This window comes from Epinephelus fuscoguttatus, linkage group LG12 (assembly GCF_011397635.1).
Source record: "Epinephelus fuscoguttatus linkage group LG12, E.fuscoguttatus.final_Chr_v1".
In the NCBI taxonomy this organism is placed as follows: Eukaryota; Metazoa; Chordata; class Actinopteri; order Perciformes; family Serranidae; genus Epinephelus; species Epinephelus fuscoguttatus.
Window position 1 is genome coordinate 1,007,964 of NC_064763.1, and position 24,779 is coordinate 1,032,742.

The 24,779-nt window shown below is 41.6% G+C and overlaps 1 protein-coding gene across 2 annotated transcripts in view; it reads left to right on the forward strand.

Annotated features, from left to right (window-relative positions):
- LOC125897973 (WSC domain-containing protein 1-like) overlaps positions 1-24,779 on the forward strand; it is a 178,097-nt gene that overhangs the window by 35,536 nt on the left and 117,782 nt on the right. The gene's annotated exons all lie outside the window — the stretch shown is intronic.

The following is a 24,779-nucleotide window of genomic DNA, read 5'->3' on the forward strand; positions in this document are numbered from 1 at the left end:
TGAAAAATGTCACTTTTACTGTCAAACATATTGTGTTGTATCATTTTACATTGGTGATATTAAAATAATATATTCTACTTACACCATCACGGCACCAAAGCTTTCGGTTGCTGAGGGAGAAGCGGTCAGCGTGGTGATAAAACTTAACACCTTAAAGAAAAAAGAAAAAAACAGATTATTGAAAAACACATTTCAAAAAGGCAATGTCAACTTTCTTACTAGAAAACTATAAGAGGGTATAGTGTTAGAAATCATATTTAAAATATACAATTCTCATTAGCCATCATACAACTGTTTAGAGCCATATCATTATTATTTTCAAACATACCGAGACGTGCCGACGCACTGAAATTCCTTACGGAAAAACTCTTGTACATCCCCCGGGACTGTCAAGCATGGGACGAGGTCCGCAACAAAAACCTACACAACACAATAATGTTAATTACAAAATTATATTGACATGTACACATCAGCCTCGTTAAAAAGAATGCACAAATAACTTACCTGTGCAGTTGGCCAGACATTGCAGACAGCGGCCAGGTACCGGCCAAAAGCGACGCCCCTTGCTCAGGCGTGTTGCTGGCCGTCAGGTTGTTTCCAGGGGCAATGATACAGACAGCATCAGGGGTCCAAGGAAGAACAGCATGCTCAACCTCGGTCCTGAGCTGGTCTGCGCATGCCCCCAGAGTGGACATGATGCCGAAGGTGTAGCGATCCTCATTGGCACATTGGCACAATCCCATCTGCAAGGGAGCGCAGATGGGACGCCCCTACAAGAAGAACAAACTGGAACAAAAGACAGGAATTCTTTTAGGCTGAAAACAAACAATTAAAACTTCTAATCATCACTGTGTTTTTATAAATTACACATACCTTCTTGTCTGGGACCTTGGCAGGAATGACCAATTTGTGCTGGCGCCCAGTGTGCGCAGAAATCGGCCATTGGTGCACTTTGTGGCACCACCCTGTGCCACGACCTGTTGATGAACATAAAATGATTTTAAAAAAGGCCAACTTCAAACTTCAAGTATTTAACCACAATATGTAAACATTTCAAGACTATGGAAATACAAATAGTTAAGAGTTTAACTCTGTCATACACCACATAAATGAAATGCTGATTTTAAACATGGAAGACTACATACATGCACCAGCATCACTGGAGGCCGCCTGAGGTGCAAGCACCTCAGTCCGTCGCGCCGCCATCCTCCACTTGCCTGCCTCGGAGCGATGGTAGGACATGCCATGGGGCATCTAAAAGTTTAAAGACCAAGTCGATCAGTTAATTACATTACACAACTTCAAATTCATTCATTACTTAGCATCTACAGAATGACAGTGAGTGGGTAAAAATACTGTTGCTATATATTGACATCTTGATAATGAAGTAGCAACAGCCTTATCTCCACAAGCACGTATGCAGCTTTAACTGTACTGAAACATGCTCACTGCTGATAATGTCAGTGTATTGTATTGACATAAAGTCTTTCCCTGACAAAGCCAAAACAAATTCACCACCAGACTGTATGTGCACATAATAACTACATTTGTCAGAATACACAGTTAATATACACACGTTTGTAATCACATCAGTTCTCTCCAAAAGGACTTATACAAATTTAAGTGCATAGTAATATACTTTATTAATTTGTGTAAATTCTTAACACAGCATGTCAAGGCTAGTGTCAGACCTCTCTGCTGTTCTTATTTCTCATATTTATTACTTAATATAAAACACAGCTAGAACCTCTGACTGAGATTTGATTATAAAAAAACAAAACAGTTGGCAGTGACAAAGCCAAAACAGTTTCATCACACTGCATTCTCACTTTTTCTTCAAATACTGTACTTGTATCATTGAATCAATTATCTCCACAAACACCTTTATTGCATTAGGACATGCCTTGTTAATTACAGAACAATTAATTCTATACAGACTATACTAGATGTTTATCAGATAGTGCTGTTGCAAAATTTAAGGAAATGATTACTCCGTCGTTAAATCCAATACCAAGTCCCTCAGTAACAGAGGTTTCCTGTACCGACTTTGATCATTTTGTCGATAGCGCCGTAGGCTCGCTGCGAACAACACTTGACTCTGTAGCTCCTCTTAAAAAGAAGTTAAAAAAGCAAAGAAAGTTCGCTCCTTGGCATAACTCTCAAACCCATAAGTTAAAAAATAATATCGTGGAAATTTGAAAGAAATTGGCAATTAACCAAACTGGAAGAATCTCGTTTAATCTTGACAGACAGTCTCAAAACTTATAAGAGGGGTCTCCACAATGCCAGAGCAAACTATTACTCAGCATTAATAGAAGAAAACAAAAATAACCCCAGGTTTCTTTTCAGCACTGTAGCCAGGCTGACTGAGAGTCAAAGCTCTATTGAGCCTTGTATTCCTTTAGCCCTTAGCAGTAATGATTTTATGAGCTTTTTTAATGACAAAATTCTAACTATTAGAGGCAAAATTCATGACCTCCTGTCCTCAGATAGTACCTGTGTAACCTCAAACACAGCTGTAAAACCTGATTTATATTTAGACTGCTTCTCCCCAATTTCTCTTCAACAATTGACCGCAGTGATTTCTTCATCTAAATCATCAACGTGTCTCTTAGACCCCATCCCAGCTAGGCTACTTAAGGAGGTCTTACCTTTAGTTAACACTCATATATTAGATATGATCAATATATCCTTATTAACAGGCTATGTACCACAGTCTTTTAAGGCAGCTGTAATTAAACCTCTACTAAAAAAGCCCACCCTGGATCCAGAGGTGTTAGCCAACTACAGACCAATATCTAATCTTCCCTTTCTGTCAAAGATCCTTGAGAAAGTAGTCGCAGACCAGCTGTGTGATTTTCTCCATGATAATAATTTATTTGAGGAATTTCAGTCAGGATTTAGAGTGTATCATAGCACTGAGACAGCACTAGTTAAAATTACAAATGACCTTCTGATTGCTTCAGACAAAGGACTTGTCTCTGTACTTGTTTTATTAGATCTTAGTGCGGCGTTTGACACAATTGACCATCAAATTCTACTGCAGAGACTGGATCACTTAATTGGCCTAAAAGGTTCTGCACTGAGCTGGTTTCAATCTTATTTATCTGATCGTTTTCAGTTTGTTGACGTACATAATGAATCATCCTTACATACTAAAGTTTGTTTTGGAGTTCCACAAGGTTCCTATTTACTCTATATATGCTTCCTTTTGGTAACATCATTAGAAATCACTCTATAAATTTCCATTGTTATGCGGATGATACTCAGTTGTATTTATCGATGAAGCCAGAAGAAAGTAATCAATTAACTAAACTCCATAACTGCCTTAAAGACATAAAAACCTGGATGAGCACCAATTTCCTTAAATTTAGACAAAATTGAAGTTATTGTTCTTGGCCCCAAACAACTCAGAGACTCTTTATCTGATGACATAGTTTCTCTAGATGGCATTGCTCTGGCCTCTACCACTACCGTAAGAAACCTTGGAGTAATATTTATATTTAATCAAGATCTGTCTTTTAATTCTCAAACCTTTAAAACAAACCTCACGGACTGCATTTTTTCATCTGCGTAATAGGCTGGATTACTGTAACTCTCTATTATCAGGTAGCTCTAGTAAGTCCTTAAAAACTCTCCAGGTAATTCAGAATGCAGCAGCACATGTACTAACAGGAACTAAGAAACGAGATCATATTTCTCCTGTTTTAGCTTCGCTGCACTGGCTCCCTGTAAAATCCAGAATTGAATTTAAAATCCTACTGTTAACTTATAAAGCTCTAAATGGTCAAGCTCCTATCTTCATATCTTAGAGAGCTCATCGTGCCATATTATCCCACCAGAACACTGCGCTCTGAGAACGCAGGGTTACTCGTGGTCCCTAAAATCTCCAAAAGTAGATCAGGAGCCAGAGCCTTTAGCTATCAGGCTCCTCTCCTGTGGAATCATCTTCCTGTTACGGTCCGGGAGGCAGACACCATCTCCACATTTAAGACTAGACTTAAGACTTTCCTCTATTTCCCCCTATAATACACCGGGCACCTTCTCTCCTTCTCTCCCTCTCTCCCTCTCTTTCTCGTATTCTATTTCTGCATCTTACTAACTCGGCCATTCTGGATGTCACTAACTCAGCTTCTTCTCCAGAGCTTTTGTGCTCCACTATCTCTCAGGTTAACTCATATCGCAGCGGTGCCTGGACAGTGTGACGTGTTAGGTTGTGCTGCTGCCGTGGTCCTGCCAGATGCCTCCTGCTGCTGCTGCCATCATTAGTCATTAGTCATACTTCTACTGTTATTATACACATATGACTATTGTCACATATGTATACTGCCAGATATTACTACATACTTTCAACATATTGTACCACAGTAGCCAGAACTATAACTATAATATTATTACTTTCAATAATGTTGTTGTAAGCTACTGTCATTACCTGCATCTCTCTCTTGCTCTCTCTCTCTCTCTCTGTCTCATTGTGTCATGCGGATTACTGTTAATTTATTATGCTGATCTGTTCTGTACGACATCTATTGCACGTCTGTCCATCCTGGAAGAGGGATACCTCCTCAGTTGCTCTTCCTGAGGTTTCTACCGTTTTTTTTTTTCCCTGTTTAAGGGTTTTTTTGGGGGGAGTTTTTCCTTATCCGCTGCGAGGGTCATAAGGACAGAGGGATGTCGTATGCTATAAAGCCCTGTGAGGCAAATTGTGCTTTATGATATTGGGTTTTATAAATAAAATTGATTGATTGATTGAATTCCACAGTTAATTACAGAACATATCACATCTATTCTCAGGCATCTCTGCTGTTAATTTACTTTATGCAAAACACAGCTAAAACCTCTGAGGTTTAAGTTAAAAAAGTCATAAATGATAAAACTTTGTGACTATTAAACCCAAAACAAATTCACCACCACACGTAATTACTTGGCCATATTCAATTACTATACGCACTTTTGCTTTCACACTGGACAGCAGAGGCTTAGACAAAGTATACTTTAAAAAAAATAGCTGTTAATATTAATTATTTGGATATACATCATTGCTGCACATATTGAATATTCCACAGCTTATTACTCCATAACTGTGAAACAACTAATGTTAGCTCACATGCACCCTCCTCACCTGCTGAGTCAGAGAACAATAGCTACTATGCTGAGCTACTGACAAAACATTGCAATTAATATAGAGTAAGTACACGCTTAGTTCATAAAGACACACAAAAGCAAGTGGCTGCCAAGTAGACCCTACTGCTAACTAGACTCACAAGTCAGTCTTTAGACGCTTTGCTTAACTAAAGACTGATGACTTTCTCTCTGATTTTGTGTTTAGATGGGCGGATACAATTTCAGAGTTTAAAAAAACTCCCTACGTTGCAGAACCAATAGTCAATCTGCAGGGCTGTCCTTCGGTGGCTTGCTGAACTCTTGTGCTTGTAAGCATAGTCTGACTAGAAACACGAATAGCGGTACATATTGGCTCAGCCATGCTCGCAGAAAATGCTGTCAAAGTTAGTGGATGTTTGTCGCGTTTGCGGTGACGCATTCTCGCCAACTAAAAGAAACAAACATAATCTTTTACAAGGCCATGACTCATCCGTCCGGCCGGACTATAACATTAGAAGGAATCGCCTTATTGTTTACAAATACTTCGGGGTAGAAAACCAGCAGAGCTTTCAGCTATATATATAGCCTATATATCACATTTTTCACATCACTGTATCACTGTTTAGACGAATCCGATGTTTGTAAAGTCTATAAACATAATGATTGAACAAACATTACTATTTCTGTATGCACATTTAGCTGGGCTAACCGTTAGCTGTTAGCCCTGTTAGCCGTTAGTGGTGTCTGTAATAGGTAATAACTCATTAAACGGTCCGCGAAAAAAATATCTTTTCCAGCGGATATCTTAGTTACAACATGATTGAGCTAGCAAAGCAGTTTTGTGTTGCTATGTGTGGTATTTATTCAGTTTTGGGAAATCACGATGTCTAGAAAGCATCAGTGGCTGCAGCTGATAGGGACAGCTAACACTAGCAGTAAAGCTAACGGGACATCATCTGTTAAAAGCCTCCTGTTGTCAGTTACGACATGAAACTACTCCAGTTAGCTCAATAATGTTGTAACTAAGACATCCGTTGGAAAAAATATTTTCTTTACGGCTGAGCACACATTTGACAAAACGGAGTTAAATCTCTCGGCATCCATTTTCAAGCTCTCTGTGTGTTTGTTTCCTTGCGGACGAGAAAAGGGGGAGCGCACATTTCCGAGGAGGCGTGTCCTTTTCAAAAATGCAAGAGGCATTGCTTTGTTGCCGGCCGTTTTCGCCGGTGTGTTAAACACACTTTAGAAAGGAGCGTCCCCAGACTATCAGAAGGCGGAGATCTCTGATTGTCTGGTGGCGAGACTAACTGCTAACTAACCACTTCTAGCTTTCTAAGCTGAGCTAGTCACAAAACATTGCAATTAACAGACTGAACATTCTCTCAGCAAAAAGCCTGGAAAGGTGTTTGTCTCTCCCTCTGAGTCTGCTAATCAACTGAATACGGCTGGGTTTGAATTCATCGCAACCAATCACAGCGCAGCGGGGATAAACAGGAAGCTCAAGACAGCCCCGCCGCCCTTGGTTACTGTTGCTATGCCTTTCAAGGCCAGCAATGCTCCTGGCATGAGAGATACAGAGTTTTCAGCAATATAGTATCGGTTTCAAAGTAAATATCATCTTACTGATTACCCTATGGGCCCGAACGACGCATAGTGCGTCCTAATTCACACCCGTTCTTCTCTGTGGATTTTCTCCGTGACCGTGCATCATAGCAAGAAGCCACGCATATCACATGAAACGGCAGAACTGTAGTTTTCCGACAAGGCCAAGCACATGTCGGTAATCCAATGTTTTCACAGCGAAAAAAATTGATAAAGTTACAATAAAATGATGTATAACGGAGCTTTCATACAGCTTTGCACACACATTACTCTTGGATGGATTACTCGCGAACACACAGAATGCCACACATATCACATGAAAGCGCAGAAGCAGACCTTTCCAGTGATACCACACACATCATTGTGCTGTCATCCCATCACGCTATAAATCCAGATCAACTGTCTACAAAATAAAAACCTGACTTTACAATCCATTATACAGATCTTGTTTTTTTTTCAAACATATGTTTATTGAACTTTTTTTTAGCAAAGCAAAGACACAATAAAACGACACAATACAGACATCCGAGCGAGACAGAGTAAGACAAACAACCCGTGACAAAACAAAACAGGATAAAATAAATAACTGAAAAGAAAAAAAAACCCTTGGCCAGATACACCCTTCACATAAACTTAAGTTATACACCAGGTATACACACATAAGTTATACTTAAACGTCTTTTTCCCAGTCCAGTTCTATCAGTCCTGCCTTAATCCTTTGAGATTTAGTGGTTCCCAGGTATTCCAAGAAGGGGTCCCAAATCCGGTAAAATAGAAATGGTTTGTCTTTTAAGGCTGTGGAGAAGGCTTCAAAGGGAATAATACTTGTCACAGTTTTTTGCCATTGATTAAGAGTGGGACCTTTATCAGAAATCCACGTAACCAGGATACATTTCCTAGCAGAGTGCAGCAAAATATGCAAAAGGTCTCTGTTACGAAAATCAGATGGTAGTACATCATTTAGTCCCAGCAGACAAGTCCTTGCACCAAGGTGCAATGGGCTCTTGAAAATGACATTAAGCTGTTGAATTATTGCAAACCAAAACTTTTGGATATGAGGATAGTCCCACAGACAATGAAAAAAAGAACCAGCAGCAGATTGACATTTGATACAATCATCTGACAAATTTGGGTTCATTCTGTGTCTGGCTTCTGGAGTAATATAAAGCCTGTGTAGAATCTTAAATTGCCTCTCCCAGGCTGCATTAGATGCTAGGAAGTTGGAAAATTGATTAAACAAGGTATTCCAAGCCTCTGGATCTATTGTAGTACCCAGATCAGATTCCCATCTGCTTTTAACTTTGTCAGAATTGTCCGTATTGAGGCTGCAAATTATCTTATAAAGTCGTTTTGTAAAGAATTTAAGCTGAATGTTGTCTTTTAACAGAGACTCAACTGGGGAAATTGCAAATCCGTCAGAGAACCCTTTTAATTTAGACAAAATAAAATTACGGACCTGTAAGAATTTGAGGAAATCATTATTTGTAACACCAAATTTGCGTTTTACTTGCTGAAATGTGAGAATTGAGCCTCCCTGAACCATGTCCCCAACTACTTTAATGCCTCTGTGGCTCCAATCAGCAAGGCCAGCCTGAAGACCAGGTGGAAGGTCTGGGTTCTCATGAAGAGGAGTTAATAAAGAAAAACAGTTACTGTAACCTTCCAGCTTCCTGACTTGTCGCCATACATTTAACATATTCTTTAAAATGACATTGTCTTCAATCAGTAGTGAAACCTTATCAAGAGATACATATAATATATTCTGCAAGGGAACCCTTCCTAAAGAGGCTGATTCACAGCTAAGCCAGGTGGAGCTGGCATCACCAATAAACCACTCCAGAAGGAATTTGAACTGTGCAGCGAACTGATAAAATGAAAGTGACGGTGTCGCTAAGCCACCGTGGCTAACAGGTAGACAAAGAAAGCTATATCTCAGCCTAGGTCTTTTTTTACACCAAATAAAAGATATTATGGAACTATTTAGCTGTGCAAGAATCTTCTTTGACACCATAATTGGGAGCATTTGTAAGAGATACAGGATCCGTGGAAGGATATTGATTTTTATCAGATGGATGTGACCCAGCAATGATAAGGGTAGGCCACACCACCTTTCAAGATCCTGTTTTATGGACTGCACAAGGGGATCAAAGTTGAGTCTATAAAGATCTTTTAAACATGGGGAAATTTTTATGCCCAGATATGAGAAGCCTGCCGGGGACCAGCGAAACGGTTGTGAAATATTTAAATCTGACGTTCGTGACCTACAAAGTGCCATGGCTTCACTCTTGGAAAAATTAATTTTGTATCCAGAAAAAGAACCATAGATATCAATTAGCTTAATCAGTTTAGGAATACATTGCCTTGGGGAGTCTAAATAAATCAAAACGTTGTCAGCATAGAACGAAATTTTATGCTGACGGTCATTTAAGGAAATTCTTTTTTATGCTGACATCTTGTCTTATGATTGCAGCTAAGGGTTCCATAGCCAGAGCAAATTATAATGGGCTCAGGGGGCAGCCCTGCCTAGTACCCCGTTCAATGCTAAAATTAGTAGATCTGAGCCCATTAGTAATTACAGCAGAGACAGGTGAAATATACAGGATCTGGATCCATTTAATAAAGTCCTCCCCATGTCCAAATTTATTAAGAGTGTAAAATAGGTAAGGCCACTCCAGCCAATCAAAGGCCTTTTCTGCGTCGAGAGACACAACCAAGGCCTCAGGGCTGTACATTGAAGAGTGCCGAATAACATTGAGTAATCTTCTTACATTATGAGAAGAAAACCTCCCACGAATAAAACCAGTCTGGTCATTAGTAATAATAATAGGGAGGACATCTTCTAAACGTGAGGCCAAGACTTTTGCTAGAAGCTTCATATCCAAATTTAAAACAGATATAGGCCTGTACGAAGAGTACTCTTCTGGCGGTTTACCCTTCTTTAATACTAAGGAAATATTAGCCTCCATTAGGGATGGAGGGAGGGCCTTAGCCTCAAATGAGGCTTGCAGCATTTCAAACAGTGGGTTAACGAGAATGGTATTAAACTTTTTATAAAATTCTGCATTAAAACTGTCAGGGCCCCGTGCTTTGTTTTTAGGGAGTAATTGAATAGAGTTCTTGATTTCACTTAAAGTTAATGGCTTATATAAATCTTCTCTCTGTTGTCTAGTGATTTTTGGTAAATTGACCTTTGCAAAAAAATGTTACATTTCTTGCTTTGAGTGTATATTAAATTGTGAAGTATATAATTGCTTGTAGAATATTTTAAAAATATTGTTAATTTCTTTATTATTATGGGTAAGAGTGCCCTGCGGATTTCTAATGCTTGAAATATTCTGGCTGTAAGCCCTGTTACGCATAAGATTAGCCAAATATCGATTGGGTTTGTTAACAAATTCGTACATCCTTTGCCACAGAAAAAACAAAGATTTTTCAACTTTCTTTGTTAATAAGGTCTCTAAGGCAGTTCTAACTATCTGTATGTCATTTCTAAATTCGTCAGATGGGGATGAATTATATTTAATCTGAGGTTCATGAAGTTCTAGCTCCAGTTTTCTTTGCTCCCTCCTACTGTTCTTTTTAAGTCCTGCTGTATATGATATAATGAGACCACGGATGTAAGCTTTTGCTGTATCCCATACCAGACTGGGGGATACATCAGGGGTCATGTTTTCTCTAAAGAAGAAATTCAGTTGTTCTTTTAAATATTTTTCAAAATTAGGGTCATGTTTCAAAAAGGAGCTGTATCTCCAAGGTCGGCTAAGAGTGTCTAATTTCAAATTACTTAAGTCAATAAAAATGGGGGCATGGTCTGATATAATAATATCCCCAATGCTACAGCCCTTTATATTTTCTAGTGACATTTTAGAGGTTAAAAAAGCCAATTCTACTGCTTGATTTATGTACAGTTGAATAGAATGTAAATTCCTTATCACTGGGATGTAAGACACGCCAAGCATCGACTAGGCCAGGGGTGGCCAACCCGCGGCTCGCGAGCCGCATGCGGCTCTTTGCCTATCAGTGTGCGGCTCTTCGATCCATTAATTAAAACCATCGGCGTGTGGCTCTTCCGTCATAAAAAATCAATTTATTGTTATGAGTGCGTATGGCCCTTTAAGAAATGTAACAGGCTTAAGTGGAGCGAGTGAGTAAGAGAGGAGTGAGCACAGGCAGGTGAGAGTGTGTGGAGTTCGGGAGGAATGCAGGACTGTAGCGCGGTGGTGATATCGCACGACAAAAAAATGTCAGGGAAGAAATGCGTGTCTTTGTGTGTGTGTGTGTGTGTGTGTGTGTGTGTGCGCGCGTGTGTGTGGAGAGAGTATGAGAGAGGGAGAGACTGTGTGTGGATATGTGTGGAGTAGTGTTGCATGGTATACTGGTACCAACGGTAGACCGCAGTAGGCTGCTACTTAAACACCACAGTACATGACATGGTGCCACTACTGTGGGATAAGTTCAAAGTCCAGTCAAAGGAGGGTGAGTGTCCACGCGCTGGCCAATAACAGCCATAGTGAGAAACGAGCCGTTCACATTTCTCTCTTTTGTGCCAGGTAACGGTCCACAAACCTCACCGCACTTTAGGGACTGTTCTTTACTTGTCAGGGGAGGAGGGTGGCTGGTTGATTTTTATTTTATTTATTTATTTTATTTTGATCCCCCCTATGTTAATCACTTATTGATGCTGTTTTTGAAGTATGAATAAGTCAATAAGTAATTTATTCCATTGAAATATCAGTGATGTATTATAGAAAAGTGATTTATCTTTTTATAAATGACAAAAGGCACATCTGCCTCATTTTTGCTGTGGTATCCTGATACTACTCAGAACCGTGGTACTTTCACTGGTATCGTACCCTGGGTCCCAATTTTGGTACCGTGACAACACTAATCTGGAGAGAGTATGAGAGTGGGAGAGACTGTGTGGATGTGTCTGTGGAGAGAGTGGGAGAGGGAGAGACTGTGGGTGTGGAGGGGGGGGATGGAGAAAGACAGTATGAGAGGGAGAGACTGTGTTTCTGTGTATCTCTATTCATGGTTATTCATTTGTGTGTGAGATAAATAAATCTGGCTTTGAAAATTGGAAATGCATGGATTTTGATTTTATGTCATTTCGTGTTTGTGTGAGAGAGGGAGTGCGTTTGTAAGCACACGTGTATGATGTGGCTCTTTGTACTACCATGGTGATTTTTGTGGCTCTTGGTCTCTGACTGGTTGGCCACCCCTAGGCCAAGTTCAGTACAAGTGTCTGAACTTGGCCTAGGTCTACTGGTGCATTGACCAGTCAGGTTGTTTGTGTTATTGTGTAACTTTGGTGAATCCAGTCTAACCTTTTTAAATACTTAAGTTACATTATAACACTAACTCACACTTTAGAATCAGGTTTATCACACACGAGGAATTTACTTTGGTGTTTTGGTGCATACCAGCAGCTAGCTAGCTAGCTATACCGGCTTATTTTTAGCACCTGAAGCTAACCACTCGTCTGCTCACCTGCCCTGCTTACTGGACGCCTAAACTTCTCATCGGGCCCAGTTTCTGGGCCCTCGCCGGTAAGTTTCCATTCTACTAGAAGATTCTAAACGGACTGAATTGTGCTACTATCATCTCAACGCTGCGGGTTCCTTTTTGGAGTCCTCGCATGTAAGTTTCTGTCTATTGCCTTAAACGTCCTGAAGCTGCTGCTGATACTGTCATGACCTCTAGCTCCTCCCCCTGGCCACATCAGTCATTACATACACAACCGGTAATTTTTCACAATTAAGACCATCACCACATGCAGGCGCCCCTGTCCACCCTGCACAACACATATTGATCTGGTCAACCTTCATCCACTTCCCCGGTCATCACAGCCACTCATGAAGCAACATCACCTCAAAGTGGCCTTATTCAACACCCACTCCCTCAACAACAAGAGTCTCCTTCTCAATGAATTCATAGTGGACAATAACCTGGACCTTCTCTGTCTCACTGAAACCTGGCAAACACCTCTGGACTATTTCTCATTAAACCAAGTCACCCCCACAGGATACACATACATGGACAAACCCCGCACAGAGGGCCGGGGAGGTGGCATTGCTGCCATCCACAGAAAAAACATCAAAACATCCCTCATCTCCATTCCTACAACCCCCTCATTTGAACACCTCACCTACAAACTGTCTGGTCCATCCCCTCTGGTCACAGCCATAATTTACCGCCCCCCAAAACGACATCCCTCCTTCCTTCCTGATTGCTGACTTTTTGACCCAGTTATCCGCAATCTCACCATCTGTTCTTCTTCTGGGCGATTTCAATCTACATATTGACAGTACTGACAATAAACTGGCCACAGAATTTTTAGAACTGCTGCAATGCTTCAATTTCACTCAACACATAACCTTCCCAACACACAGCCGTGGTCACATTCTGGACTTGGTTTGCTCCACTAATCTAAACATTCAACAGCTATCCAGTCACAATCTGCACATCTCCGACCACCTGGTAATCACAATGAACATTGAAATCCCTACCCCCTCCTCTATTCAGAGCCGGACAATAACCTTCAGAAACCTTAACTCCCTCTCACCTGCAGCTCTCTCAGCCTCTATCACCTACTGTCTGTCTGCCTCACCTCCCCCGTCCTCTGATGACCCTGCTGACCTGGTAAACTATTACAACAGCACACTCTCCTCCTGCTTGGATCAGCTCGCTCCCACCAAAACAAAAACTGTCTCATTCACTCACTCTGCCCCCTGGTACACCCCCGCACTCCGCCAAATGAAATCCCGGAAACGACAACTGGAAAGACTCTGCAAGCAAACTGGATTATCTGTTCACCTTCTCGCTTACACAGACCATCTACAACAATACAAAGATGCACTCAACGCAGCCCGGACCACCCACTACTCCCACCTCATCCACTCTGGCTCCAACAACCCCAAAGCTCCGTTTTCCACCATAAACTCACTCCTTAAACCCCTGGACAACACTCCCTCATCATTCACAACTGAAAAAATGCCAATCATTCCTCTCATATTTCCAAACAAAAATAGACACCATTTACAGTAACCTCAAAACCCCTGGAACCCCATCTCCCCACCTGCCTCACCACCTGCCACCATCCAGTTCTCTCCAATATCTCCAGCCCAGCTAACAACCCTCATGGCCGGGATAAAAACCTCCACCTACACCCTGGACCCCATACTGTCCAAACTCATTAAGGACTGCCTATCTGCCATCTCCCTGCTCATCACCGACATCATTAACACCTCCCTCAATTCTGGTTCTGTTCCCCAAACCCTCAAACTGGCTGCCATCACACCCATCCTCAAAAAACCTGGTCTCAACACTGACAATCCAAATAACTTCCGCCCTATTTCCAATCTCCCCTTCCTATCTAAAATCCTGGAATGTACTGTAGCCCCCCAACTCAGGACCTACCTCACCTCCAATAATATCTCTGAATGCTTCCAATCTGGTTTCCGATCAAAACACAGCACCGAGACAGCCCTCCTCAAAATTACAAACGACCTCCTCCTCTCCTCAGACTCCGGACACCTCAACATCCTCATCCTCCTCGACCTCACAGCAGCCTTTGATACCATCAACCACTCCATCCTGCTCTCCCGACTGAAATCTTCAGCTCACATCACTGGCATAGCACTCACCTGGATCCGCTCCTAACTCACCATCGACACCAGTTCATCAGCACTAACAAGTGCACCTCCACCACCGCTCCTCTGTCACAAGGCGTCCCCCAGGGATCGGTGCTTGGTCCCCTCCTCTTCATTCTATACATGCTCCCCCTTGGCAAAATCATCCATCTCTACGGACTACAGTTCCACTGCTACGCCGACAACATCCAATTGTACATTTCCACAAATGCCATCACCAACACCACCCTCTCCACATTCAGTAAATGTCTCTCTGAAATCAAAAACTGGATGTAAAGAAACTATCTTCAACTGAACAGTGACAAATCAGACATTATCATCATTGGTCCCACATCCCACACCAGAACCACCCAAAACTTCAGCCTCACCTTCAACCACAGCACTCTGTCCTCATCTCCGCACATCCGGAACCTTGGTATCATTTTTGACAGCCAACTTAAGTTTGACCACCATATTAACTACATCACCAGGACCCCCACCTACCTCACAGACCTGCTCCACCACTACTACTTGTGTTATTATTCTATATTGTTTTGTAAATTTAAACTGTTATTATTTTTATGTAAGTGTCTTTGAGCACTTGTAAAAACGCATTATAAAAAAAAATTATTATTATTATTATTATTATGTCTGATATAGCTTTGGCTCTTTTAGACATTGGACTTTGCGTAGGTGGCAAAGTGACAGCGATCTAGCTTAACAGCCCCTCCTTTGAAGCTAACACGCAATAGCTCAGGCAGCCAGGTTTTGAAGAAAGAGATGGGATTAGTGCCCTCGCTGCCTTCAGGTAGCCCGATGATGCGGATGTTACACTGGCGTCCCCTGTTCTCCAGATCGTCGATCTTATCCAGGGCGGCCTCTAGCTTACGACGTCCTCGGAGTCTGAGATACGGCCCTCTGCTTCGGTGACCCGTGTATCAAGTGCGGCGACTTTAGATGAACAGGCCTCGAGTTTCTTAAGAACCGGATCGATCTTTTTGTCGAAGGAGGCTTCCACACCTTTAAGCACTTAAGTCGTTATTCTGTCCACCAAACTATCAGCCTCAACGTTGCTCAGAAATGGTGACTTGTCGGCCATGTTAGCTTGGCTGTTTTGTGGCAATGTATCTTCTCTAGATTTAGCAGACTTTGAGGTCAGGTTGAGCTTTCTCTGAGTACTTGGCATTCTCCAATCTCCCGCCCAGTATTTCTGCTTCCCCTTTTCCGTCTTAAATCTGAAATAAAATCCCCAAACAGTAGTGAGCTGCGGGAGCCCAGGTGTCGAGCTGCTACTCCGCCATTTGCGTCACGTGACCCCATACAGATCTTGTTATCAGTCACTTCACATAGCGAGGAATATTGTATTTTACCACGTCTTAGGCTTGCATGTGTTTCTCCCTGTCTATCCACATTTGTAGTCGAGCTTTCAAGATGCAAATATCTCCATATTGTCCAGTTGACACTCCATCAAACTTTGTATGACAAGACAAGCGCACTTCACCTTTGCGTACACAGACAACTGCAGCCTAATTATGCATGCATGACAGGGCCGTAGTCACCATATACATTGAGGGGGACACGTGCCCCCCACCAATGCCCAAAATGTCCCCCAAATATAACTGAAACTGAAAAAAAAAAAATTATCTTGGAGGACATCATTGCACATGGTTGACTATTTTTCTGTTATCTTAGATGTAAATATTGTGTGTTTCTTTCAGATAAAACACATTTTTGACTTGTGAATGAGTCAATGGAATTGCTGGCAATAATGAAAAAATACTGGCAATCATGTCCGCCTGGCACAAACCACTTTTTTGGACAACTGTGAAGTGACAGAATGTCCCAACATCATGGTTCTTATATTGCCAGATTCCAGAGAGTCTCCTCTCTTCAGATATGGTAGAATATGTCATTTTCCAACTTGTTATGGTGAGATATATGTCAAAATATAAGAATTTAGTCACACAGAATTGTTTCTATCATTGATATAAAAATTAATATAAAATACAGGCACATAGAAGGTCATGGAATGATGGCAAATCTGGTTAGCCCAGATTGTCCTGAAAATAACAAGATATAGCATGTGCATGTAGCCTTTATAATGACTGTGATATGAGCTTAAAAGTAAAGGCAGTAAAAATACCCCCAAAAAGGCCTAGGGCCCATAGGGTTAAAAATACGTTGTCAAAAGTTTTAGGCGATTGTGATCCGTACACAGTGCTCGCCAGTTCTTTTTTTTTTTTTTTTTTTTTGAGAAAGTCATTAAATGTTGCTCATGTTTTTTTAATTGGCTGAAAATGAAATGAAAAAATGAAATATAAAAACAGACTCGCGATTGCCTCTTGCTTTGGTTTTATTTATATTTCACATATTAAACAAAGTAAAAGTTTATTCAGTGGCTATTTCAGCTTGTAGCAGCTTTTGTTACCAACAGATGCTGATTAACACACATCCTGTCTCCTAACATCCTGCTGAGTAGGATGAACATGTGGAAGAAGGCAGAGGTGGTGGTCACCTCCAACCAACTCCACCTCTTCCTCCACCACGTCTGACAGAGGTAGAGGAGCTGGTCTTGAGTCAGGTCACTGGGTGACCAGAGGCTCAGGGTAGTGATGGTGAGATGAAGCCTCATGAGGCATTGAAGCTTTGGTTCGTAAAAGGGTTCATTTCTCGAGGCTTCATGTGCACACGAAACCACCTGCTGACCAAAGTGTGTAAGACAGGCAGCTGTGATCTTAACCATGTAATCTGTGATACACGGTATTTTGTGTCAGTAATGGGTGTTGGGAATGACTATTAACAATAATAATAATAATGATGATGACGATGATGATGATGATGATGGCTGACGTGCTGACGTGCTGATGTATTGCGGTAAGCGATTTGTGTCATTTCCGGTGTTTCTGTGGCAGCATCTCTGTACTGCTCTGGTGAATTCTAGTAGCCTGCTTTCTGCTTTCTCACTTCAGTTGCTTTAATGTCTACTCCAAGTCTTAACCCACACTAGTTCTATTTGAGCACTTATAGCTCTCCTCCTTTCTACGACTTTCTCGCTAATCTCTTAGCTGTTGTTTGCACGTTACTAGCCTTGGTAGCTACATTAGCTTTACAGTTAGCGATGGCTTCTCCCTCTGCTCTTTCTTGCTCGGTGTGCCAAATGTTCAGTTATGCCTCTGCCTCCTTTAGCGACAGTGGTAATTGTAACAAGTGTAGCTTATTTGCTGCGCTGGAGGCGAGGCTTAGTGAATTAGAAGCGCTGCTCCACACCATGGAAAACCATTCAGTAGCTGCGGTAGTTAGCCAGCCCCCTGTAGCCGGTGCGGAGCCACATAGCATAGCCTTAGCCTCTGCTAGCTGTCCTCCAGTAACTCCCGTTCAGCTGGGAGGTTGGGTTACGGTTCACCAGAGGCGTAGCTCCAAGCCGAAGCCCACAGCTCACCACCAGCCTGTTCACGTTTCCAACCGCTTTTCCCCACTCAGCGACACACCCGCTGAGGTTAAAACTGAAGTTAGCAACACCAGCGGCCATAGTCAAATGTATCCCTGGGGCCAGAGCGGCAACACTGAATCAAATTTAAAACTGCTGGCTAAAGCTAAACGTAGATTCAGTAAGATTGTTATTCACGTCGGCGGCAATGACACCCGGTTACGCCAATCAGAGGTCACTAAAATTAATATTGCCTCGGTGTGTGAATATGCAAAAACGATGTCGGACTCCGTAGTTTTCTCTGGACCCCTCCCAAATCTGACCACTGATGACATGTTTAGCCGCATGTCATTATTTAATCGCTGGCTGTCCAGGTGGTGTCCAGCAAACGATGTGGGTTTCGTTAATAATTGGCAAACTTTCTGGGGAAAACCCGGTCTTATTAGGAGAGACGGCATTCATCCCACTTTGGATGGAGCTGCTCTCATTTCTACGGAACCTGGCAAATTTTATTAGTAATTTAAATCCCTGACAACCCAGAGTTGAGACCAGGACTCAGAGTCGCAGTCCTACACGCCTCTCTGAGGTTCTAGTTCAGTTACCCAGCCATAGTTTTCATAGTTCTATACAAACAGTGTCTGTCCCCCGACCACCTAAATTATTTAAATCTAAAATTAAGCAAAGAGGAGTTGCGCATAACAACCTCATAAAAATTAAAGCCTCTTCTGTGACAGAAAGACAAAACAGGAGAATTAAATGCGGACTGTTAAATATCAGGTCTCTATTGTCTAAAGCAGTGTTAGTAAACGAATTAATATCAGATAATCATATTGATTTACTCAGTCTCACTGAAACCTGGCTGTGTCAAGATGAATATGTTAGTCTAAATGAGTCCACTCCTCCCAGTCATAATAATACCCACATTCCTCGAGGCAGCGGCCGAGGAGGCGGAGTTGCAGCCATTTTTAACTCTAGTGTGTTAATCAGCCCTAAACCTAAACTAGATTATAATTCATTTGAAAGCCTCGTTCTTAGCCTTTTACATCTGACCTGGAAAACCTCGCAGCCACTTTTATTTGTTATAGTGTACCGTGCTCCTGGCCCGTATTCTGAATTTGTATCTGAATTCTCAGAGTTTTTATCCAGTCTAGTTCTTAAATCAGATAAAGTTATTATTGTAGGCGATTTTAACATTCATGTCGACGTTGATAATGACTCCCTGGCTACCACGTTTATCTTATTATTAGACTCCATTGGCTTCAGTCAGGGTGTACATGAACCCATTCACTGTTTTAACCATACCCTCGATCTAGTTCTGACGTATGGAATTGAAATCCCTCGCTATTGGATCATTATTTGATTATTTTTGATTTCTTTTTACTCAATTACACGCCACCCAGCAACAGTTACTATACTAGATGTTTATCAGATAGTGCTGTCGCAAAATTTAAGGAAATGATTACTCCGTCGTTAAATTCAATACCAAGTCCTTCAGTAACAGAGGTTTCCCGTATCGACTCCCAAATCGATCATTTTGTTGATAGCGCCGTAGGCTCGCTGTGAACAACATTCGACCCTGTAGCTCCTCTTAAAAAGAAGTTAACAAAGCAAAGAAAGTTCGCTACTTGGTATAACTCTCAAACCCGTAAGTCAAAACAAATATCGGTGAATTGGCGATTAACCAAACTGGAAGAATCTCGTTTAATCTGGGCAGACAGTCTCAAAACTTATAAGAGGGGCCTCCGCAATGCCAGAGCAAACTATTACTCAGCTTTAATAGAAGAAAACAAGAATAACCCCAGGTTTCTTTTCAGCACTGTAGCCAGGCTGACTGAGAGTCAAAGCTCTATTGAGCCTTGTATTCATTTAGCCCTTAGCAGTAATGATTTTATGAGCTTTTTTAATGACAAAATTCTAACTATTAGAGGCAAAATTCATGACCTCCTGTCCGCAGATAGTAGGCCTACCTATCTAACCTCAAACAAAGCTGTAAGACCTAATATATATTTAGATTGCTTCTCACCAATTTCTCTTCAAGAATTGACCGCAGTGATTTCTTCATCTAAATCATCAACGTGTCTCTTAGACCCCATCCCAACTAGGCTACTTAAGGAAATCCTCCCTTTAGTTAACACTCATATATTAGATATGATCAATATATCCTTATTAACAGGCTATGTACCACAGTCTTTTAAGGCAGCTGTAATTAAACCTCTACTAAAAAAGCCCACCCTGGATCCAGAGGTGTTAGCCAACTATAGACCAATATCTAATCTTCCCTTTCTATCAAAGATCCTTGAGAAAGTAGTCGCAGACCAGCTGTGTGATTTTCTCCATGATAATAATTTATTTGAGGAATGACAGTCAGGATTTAGAGTGCATCATAGCACTGAGACAGCACTAGTTAAAATTACAAATGGCCTTCTGATTGCTTCAGACAAAGCACTCGTCTCTGTATTTGTTTTATTAGATCTTAGTGCGGCGTTTGACACTATTGACCATCAAATTCTGCTACAGAGACTGGAACACTGAATTGGCCTAAAAGGTTCTGCACTAAGCTGGTTTAAATCTTATTTATCTGATCGTTTTCAGTTTGTTGACGTTCATAATGAATCATCCTTACGTACTAAAGTTTGTTTTGGAGTTCCGCAAGGTTCTGTGCTTGGACCAATCCTATTTACTCTTTATATGCTTCCTTTAGGCAACATCATTAGAAATCACTCGATAAATTTCCATTGTTATGCAGATGATACACAGTTGTATTTATCGATGAAGCCAGAAGAAAGTAATCAATTAACTAAACTCCATAACTGCCTTAAAGACATAAAAACCTGGATGAGCACCGGTTTCCTGATGTTAAATTCAGACACCAAGCACCAAGCGGTGCAAGGACCCTATTGACATGCAAGGATTTTTTTTTACTATTATTATTATTACTATTATTGGGGCCCGAGCGACGACCAAGTCGTCCATGAGGACCCTATTGTAATCGCACTGTTTATTATTACTATTATTACTATTATTACGAACATTTAATCCCCAATTTCGCCCCTTTCCCAAATTCAAAAACTCACCAAATTTGGCACACGCATTTGGTCGGGCGAAAAATTTGATATTTCGTCAGTGTTTTATGTGGACGGGGGCCAAATGGCGACATAGCGCCCCCTAGGAAATTTCATGCCTCGAGCCCTGCCTGTGAGTTTCACGTACACGCATGAAAATTGGTGGGCTCATAGAACATGCCAAGATGCACAAAAAATCCTCTTGGAGCCATGCCGTAAACCCAACAGGAAGTCGGGCATTTTGATTTGAATTTTTTTACATGTTTGAACGAACTCCTCCAAGGGATTTTGTCTGATCGACTTCACATTTGGTACAGATCATCCTGAGAAAATGCTGATCAAAAGTTATTAAAAGCTTTTCTCTATGTCAAGGGGCATGGCCACCAGGGCATGACAAATTTTGGAGATTTTCCGTTTTCTCGCCATGGAATTTCGAACGGCTCTCACGCCCACATACTTGATCTCAGCAGCTTCAAACTTGCTGGACATAATGATGGCTCCGCCCCGAATGCCCCGATATGTTAATATCACACCTTACTCATAGTGCCCCCCAGTGGTAACAGGAAGTGACCAGTTTTTACTTTAACATGCACTGATGCCACAAACTTGACCGAATCAGCTTCATTCCACTTCTAATGCATGCAGAACAAGTTGATGAAGCTACCTTATGAACACTGTGAAGCTGCGTCTAATGGTGTCCATGTGGCAGCGTGGCAACTATCGATCCCTCGCCACCAAACACAATTCGCTTTTTGATGGCTTCAGTGACCTCATCTCGTCATGAAAATTGATACATAGGTCAAGAATGGCGAGCTCTTGCATCTGATAGGGCCGTCACCCATGGGGGGGACAAAATGCCTCTATAGCGCCCCCTTGAAATTTTCAAAAACCCCTCTGAGTAGGCGTTTTTTTGGAGTAGGAAGATGAAAATTGGTACACATGTGTATGTTGTCCAGACGCACATGAATGTCTCTGGCACCAATGGTCTACTCCAAACAGGAAGTCGGCCATTTTGATTTTGACTTGTCATTTTGGCGTGATTTCCACATGTTGTATTTTAACGAACTAGTCCTAGGGATTTCATCCAATCGACTTCAAATTTTTTACAGATCATCCAGAGACCATGCTGATCAAAAGTTATTAAAAGCTTTTCTCTATGTCAAGGGGCGTGGCCTCCATGGCACCACCATATTTGATGCATCGCCATGCATATTGAAGCAGCTCTCCCTCCCACATACTTCATGCAAATTGCTTCAAAATTTCTGTACATGATAAGAGCCCCGCCCTCAACGCCTCCATATGCTTGTAGGCAATCTTGCTCATGCCGCCCCCTTGTGGAAATAGGAAATTATACATTGACATTGTCAATGACCGAAACATTGCGTTTTTTCGCTCCTGCCAGATTTTTTCTCCCTCCTCGCTCCGCGCCACAGCCCCAGCATGCCTCAGACCCCCGTGGTTGCATGGGGGAGCGAGGGCCCGATCACAGCTGCTTGCAGCTTTAATTTATTATTGTTAGGGCCTGTGCACCGAGCGGTGCGAGGACCCTATTGAAATGCAAGGATTGTTTATTATTATTATTTAGGGCCCGAGCACCTAGCAGTGCGAGGACCCTATTGAAATGCTAGGATTTTTTATTATTATTTTATTATTCTTCTTCTAATGTACATCTCCAACAGAATTGACCACATCCATCTCAAACTTGGTCAAAAAAGTTATAAGATGTTGATGACGCTTTATTGTGGAAACTGTGAGTTTTCGTCAACGGACGTGGCCATGGGCTGGTGGCGCACTTTGATGTTTCGCTGTGATGATAAACATTGCTGTAACTTGACTCCATGTGGGAATATCTTGCCAAAACTTTACACATATGATGACAGTCCAGCCCTGAACACATCTACAGAGGAATTTTGAATCACCGCCATACCATCACCTACTGGCAACAGAAAGTTACTTTATACATTCTTTGATGTCCCTCTTCCAGCAGGTTAATCAGACCCACCTCAGACTTGCTGGTCTAGTCCTTAGACCTTGATGATGCTTAAAAATGAAGCTTTTGAGTTTTCATCAAACGCTGTCACCATGGCGCTGCCTTGTTCGCCATCAAACACGATGTTGTTTTGAAGGGACAAGGGATGCTTGAAAACTCACCAAACGTGGCATACACATCACAGGTCACAAGTCCTGTTGTCTGATGTGATTTTAGTGCTTTGATGCACCAAGATGGCTCAACAGCGCCCCCTAGAATATTTCAATTAAGCAGCCCCCAAAGCTGGTTTGACCTGCATGTATGAAACTTGGTAGGCACCTGTAACACTCTATTACGTACAAAAAAGTCTCTTGGAGCAATGCTCCAAACCCAACAGGAAGTCCGCCATTTTGAATTTACTTGTGCCATTTTCGCCCATTTCCAGGGCTTGTAAATTAACAAACTTGTCCTACAGATTTAATCAGATTGGCTCCAAACTTGGTGTATGTAAGCGTGACTACGTTGTGACCAAAAGTTATCACAGGATTTGCCCAATGTTGAATGGCGCGTCCGCTGCTGAGCGTTGAATCTTGAGGTCTCGCCATGAAAAACGAAATTGCTGTACCTCTGACATAAATGGTCCAATCTCCACCAAACTTCACATGATTCATATTAGTCCCGCCCTGAACACATTTTCATTACCATATTTCCTGATAATCATAGCGCCACCTAGTGTCAACAGGAAGTACTTCTTATCAGACACTTATCTTTGGATTAACCTGAAATTTCAATCCTGTGGTCTATATATGATGTTCACAAACATGACATATCATTAGTGTCTACGTGCACTGCAGAGGGTTTACTTTTGATGTCTCGCCATGAAACAGGAAATTGCTATAAATTTGGAGTAAATGGTCTGTTGTCCACCAAACTTGACATGATTCATATTTGTCCCACCCTGAACACATTTATATGACAATATTCCGTGATAGTCATAGCGCCACCTAGTGGTGAAAGGAAGTACTTCTTACCAGACACTTTGGATTAACCTGAAATTTCAGTGCTGTGGTGTGTATTTGATGACACAAACATGACATATCATTAGTGTCAATACGTGCTGCAGAGGGTTTAATTTTGAGGTCTCGCCATGAAACAGTAAATTGCTATATTGTTGCCTTAAATGTTCTGATCTCCATCAAACTTCAAATGATTCATATTAGTTCTGCCCTGAAAACATTTATATGACCATATTTCCTGATACTCATAGTGTTAGCTAGTGGTGACAGGAAGTAGGTCTCAAACACTTATCTTTTATCTGAAAGTTAAATGCTGTGGTGTATATTTGATGTACAAAAACATGATGTATAATTACTGCGCTCTCCAACTCCCTCTAGTGGAAAGAGGAAGTGATACAAAATGTGAAATATGTCATTCCAGCACTGTATCAAGGATATGCCAAATCACTCCTGCATGCAATGTCTAACTTTGACAGAAATGAACTGACACATCAGAAGACGTCCTGCCCGCCCCCCTGAGTTGCGTGAAGGTGCGAGGGCCTGTTCATCGCTGCTTGCAGCTTTAATTATTGTAATTATTCTTCTTCCTCCAAATGAATTGCCTTTTTGGGAGGCTAAACATACCCGAAAACTCATGAAAGTTTGCACACATCTCAGAACTGGTGAAAAATTTGATATTTTAAGGGTCTTGTATGCAGGTTCCAAAAAATGGCTCAGTAGCGCCCCCTACAAAAGTTTAAGGAAACAGCCCCTGAAGCCAGTTTAACCTACATGTATGAAACTCGGCAGGCTTATGTAACGCTCAGAGACGTACAAAAAAGCCTCTTGGAGGCATGCTCTAAACCCAACAGAAAGTCAGCCATTTTGAATTTCCTGTGCAATTGTGGTCTATCCCACCCCAAGACCTTGAAGATGAAAAGTTATTAGAAGTTTGAGTTTTCGTCAATGCGTGTGACCGTGGGATGGTGT